The sequence below is a fragment of the Urocitellus parryii genome, chromosome 15 (genome assembly GCF_045843805.1).
Source record: "Urocitellus parryii isolate mUroPar1 chromosome 15, mUroPar1.hap1, whole genome shotgun sequence".
Lineage (NCBI taxonomy): Eukaryota > Metazoa > Chordata > Mammalia > Rodentia > Sciuridae > Urocitellus > Urocitellus parryii.
This window is the reverse complement of record NC_135545.1, coordinates 56,801,210-56,805,909: the sequence shown is the minus strand read 5'-3', so window position 1 is coordinate 56,805,909 and position 4,700 is coordinate 56,801,210.

Genomic DNA, 4,700 nt, shown 5'->3' with positions numbered 1-4,700 from the left:
CCATGAGCAGGGCTGAGGGGTGGTGCTTTTGCCTGGAGGCCCAGAGGCTACAGGGCCACGGGAGGAGCTGTGAAGCCTGCCGGCTATGCCCGCCTCGGAGAATGCTGGACCTGGCAGTGGGTGCTGACCTGGCCAAGGGGAGCCCGGTGGCCTCCTGGTGAAATGGTGCAGGTGTGGTGGGAGGCTGACCAGGCCCACCCATAGTTCAGGGGTCTGGAAGCCTCAGCGGGGCCTTGGCCCTGAGGGCAGGAAGGGTCTGGGCACCCGGTTTGAAATACAGTGCTGTGATGGGACCCTTGGAAGGCCAGAAGCACGGAGGGGCCAGGGGCACCTGGGCCGCTGAGCAGTCACCTAACCTACTGGGCCTGGCCAAGCCAGCTGTGTCCTGAGAGCTTCACCCCGCTGGACGCTAGTGAGCTCGGGCTGGAGCTGCCTGTGTAGCGGGGCCAGGGCCTCGGGCTGCTGCTTCCCCTGCCAAGCCCCCTCTGGAGCCGTCGAGAGCCCCTGCTTGGGAGGTGAGAAGCAAGTTCACTCAGAACGTCAGTCTCAGCAGAGCCTCTGGCTGCGGCCTTCTAGGTAAACACGGCGGTGTTTAAAGAATCCGCCCGCGGGAGGTGTTCTGGCCTGGAGGGAGGAGAGGCTCGGGCCTCCCTCTGAGTGAGCTGCGCCTGACCCATTCCCAGGACCAGCTCAACGCAGGCCTGTCTCCCCAGTGCCGGTTCTTGGCCCTTCAAGGGTCTGGCCATGGGAGGCCTGCCCTTGACCAAGAGCTGTATTCGGGGAGGGTGCTTGGTCCCCTGCTGGAACGTGGGACTGCATGGAAAAACTGAGCCCACGAGCACACAGAGGAAATTCCAGGGTGCGTTCCTGACAGACTTGTCTTGGAAGGCAGCTCTGGTTACTTTGGCCACAGCCCAACTCTCTCGCTCTCCTCTCCGCATCGCCCTCCCACCCCAGCGTTAACAGGGAGCAGCCCGAAGGCACATCTGACTCGCACAGGAAGAGTGGAAGGTCCCAAAGGGGCGTGAAGTGGCCTGCGCGGGCGCTTGTCTGTGTGCTGGGGAGAGGCCCCTGTGCCAAGGGCCGCGCTGCCCGCTCCTGAGCCCTTGGGCATGGCTGCCCCTCTCCTTAAGGGGCAGCCAGAGGCCTGCTGAGCACCGCTGGGTCCAGCACCTGCACCCAACATGGCCACCAGGGTGGAGCCAGCGTGCTCCTGGCCCCGGGGCTCCCTGGCCAGTGCCCTGCCTTTGGTGGCCACCTCACTGACCTCTACTGGGGTGCTTCACTGCTCCTGGTCTGTGTGCAAACTGGCCACGCCCACATGTCACAGCAAGGGTGAATTGGCTTCCTGGCCACATCTTTTTCTTTTCTGTGCAGAGTTCCAAGGCCTGTGCCCACCCGTGGACACATGGGGGCTGCTGCCGGTCCTGGACTGGAGGAGAACCACGGGGAAGCTGTGGGCGTGGTCCTGGTGGCCGGGACTTAAAACATACCTATGATGTGATACAGCCGTTCACACCCCACCCCACAGATGAGGGACTGGGCTCCAAAGCCTTGGTGCCTGGCCCCAGGCCCAAGCCAGAGCGGGGTAGGGCCAACCCACCATGTGACTCGGTCCTGTTCTCAGCTCTGAAAATGGCACAGCATTTCAGGAGCAGAGTGGGGGGTGGGTCTGCTGGGCCAGGGGCTCCCCCTTGTCCTGCTCAGGGGGATACCCAACTTGTCCCTACTGACCTCGGTGCTTGCTGCCTCTCTGACCCCTCCCGGCTAGAGGGAGCCCACACGGCTGCACACTAACTGTCCCGGGAAGGACAGGTCTCTCAGGGCTGGGAGGCCCCAGCAGCTCCTGTCACAGCAGCTCTAGCCTGGTGTTTAGTGTAAGCCCCCCCCCCCCCCCCCCCGGCCGCCATGGGGGAGGAAGGGGAGGCCTGCCACGCTGGGACAGTCTGCTGCGCGAGCCAGGCCGGCATGAGGAGGCACACGGACACTGGGGCCCTCAGCCTGCTGGCCCGAGTCCCACGTCTGGTCTCCCTGGCCACGCAGGCACAGCTGTGGTCCTTGGATGTGTGCGGGGAGCTATGGATAAGCCACAGGAACCCAGCTCAGGCCCAGGGGCCAGCTGGGCTTGGGCTTCCGCGGTCCCAGCTCTGGAGCCCTGTGCCCCAGGCCCAGATCTGAGGCTGCCGCTGGGGCCCTGGGGCCAGATGTGTTTCAGACTCAGAATCTGTCCGATTTGAGAACTGGACCTCCTGCTTACATTGTGTATCATTCACTGTTCTGCAGGGCCCTGTGTGGGACTGGTAAGGAGACCCGTGACAATTTCTGAAGCAGAAATGTGACATGTAATTTGTAATATATATAAAAATAGTTATGAACATGTTTTGCACGACTTTATTTTTTATGTATGCCAAAATTCCACATCAATGATCTCTTATATTTATTTGTTTACCTAAAGTGAATTTCATGAGTTGTATTTTTATTTATGATGTTTGCATACTTTAGCATATGGGACAAGTTTGTTATATAATTGCCTTTATTTATATAGAACATGTAAAACACTTCGTAATTACTTAAATGTCCACCCTTTAGTCTGTGGTGATTCGTTGCCTCTAAAGAAGACAAGGACACGGGGGCTGAAGGCCTTCCTCGATGCCTGGGGCTCTTCTGCCTGAGGGAGCAGCAGACGAGCAGGAGCTGACCATGGCCCCTCCGAGGACCCTCTTGCTGCCTGTGCATGGGTGGGCGCGGACAGGGCTCTTGTGGGAGAGCTCGGGGCAGCCTGCACGGAAGCAGTGCCCTGGCCCTTCCTGGTGTCCTCCTGGAGCGCTGACCACACTAGTTCCTGAAGAAGGGAGAAAGGCTGAGAAAAGACAGAGAAAGGAAAGGAGGGTGCTGCCACCTGTCAGCTCCAGGAGGGTCAGGGCTGCCCCTCAGCGGCCAGCGGGTGTCAGTGGAGGGGCTGCAGGTGTTGTGTGGCTGGACTTTGAAGGCGGTGTGGAAAAGAAGATGGAGAACATCTCACTGTTCACACGGTTGCAGAGAAAACGACAGACTCCTTATGTGTCAGGAGAACCAAAGGTCCAAGCCCTCCGCGGTCCTCAGGGTCTCCCGCTGCCCTCCGGTACCTTCCACTGATGGTCTCTGTCGGCTCCACTGACAACAGCATCCAACACCATAAACACCGAGGAGTAAAGTCAGGAAACAGCGCGAGATACACACCCTGAAGTCCACCCGGCATGCTGGGAGGACCAAAGAGGAACCAACAGGGGCAAAGACGTTGTCTGTGGTCGGCAGACTGAACGCCACGGCCACCAAATCCCCTCGGGCTGTTGGCGGCAGTTGGTGCGGAGGTCCTAAAACCCAGGTGGAAATGCGGGCACCCAGAGCGGCCACCACCCTGAGAAAGAAGGTGAACGGTGAAGGGACCACACTCCCCAAATCCCTGGTTCTACGGCAGCACTGGATGCTGAGGGGGCCGGTGCCCAGGTGGACACATCGGCCAGCAGGGCAGACTGACCACGCTGCCCCTGTGCCAGGGCGGGGAGCACGTTCAGGGAAACTGACTCTCGACGGGGAACAAGAAAAGTGCTTTCAACAAGCAGCACTGGGGCGACTAGATGGTCACACGCAAAAGAGGAGCCGGTCCCCACCCTCCACGGCTCAGAGACGGACACAAGGGGATTGGAGACCTCCCGGGGACGGGGACCAAGCACTCGGGAAACCCGTGAGCAGATCTTCGTCACCTCGACTCAGGTGAGTGCCCTTAAGACGTTACACAAACGGCACCCGCAGCCCCCAAACTGGTGAGTTTTTTTTTTTTTTTTTTTTTTTTTAAGAATTTGACCTTTGTTTTGTCTGTTGTTGTTCATGTGGCCCCGAGGATGGAACCCAGGCCTCCCCAGGGCTAGGCAGGCCGTCCACCCCTGAGCCACAACCCAGCCCCTGGCGAATTGTTCTTAATTTAAAAATTAAAAGTTGTGCTTCAAAGGACTAGAGAGTAAAAAGTGACCTTGTAGAATGGGGGGAAATGAGTCCCCTTCTCAGTCTGAAGCTCTCTATGTCGCACACACACACACACACACGCACACACACACACACACACACGTCTGCTACGTAAAACATACAGATATATTTAGCAAACACATTAAGATCATCATAAAGCCACACAATTAAAATACCGGCAAAAGACCTGAATGGACGTTCCTCTGGAGCAGATCTACGGACGGCCACTGAGCTGAAAAGATGTCCTCGTAGCCAGTCACCATGAGATGCTGGTCTGCACCCCAGGAGGGCCACAGTGAACGGCCAGACCCCAACCCTCTGCCACCAAAGGCAGCACATTCCTGTTGGCGCCTGAGACATGACCCATGGTCACGAAGACTTCCGTCCCCAGGAAGACCCTTCGGCCACTCCTCGTCAGTTAAGCACAGGTTGACATGTGACTGGTGATTCTGCCCCCACATGGATGCCCGAGAGAACTGAGGACACACAAGCACATGAACACGCTCACAGGTGTTCCTGGACACACCGTCTGTAAGATGGAAGGGCAGCAGCACCGTGTCCATTGCTGAGAATTGGGGGCGCAGCGGGTGGCGTGCCGTGGACGGGCGCCGACCTGAGGGAAGAGCGGCACAGCCCCAGCACCGCCCTGCGCGGCGTGGAAGGAGCGGCAGAGTCAGGCGCCGTGTGGTTTCCCACAG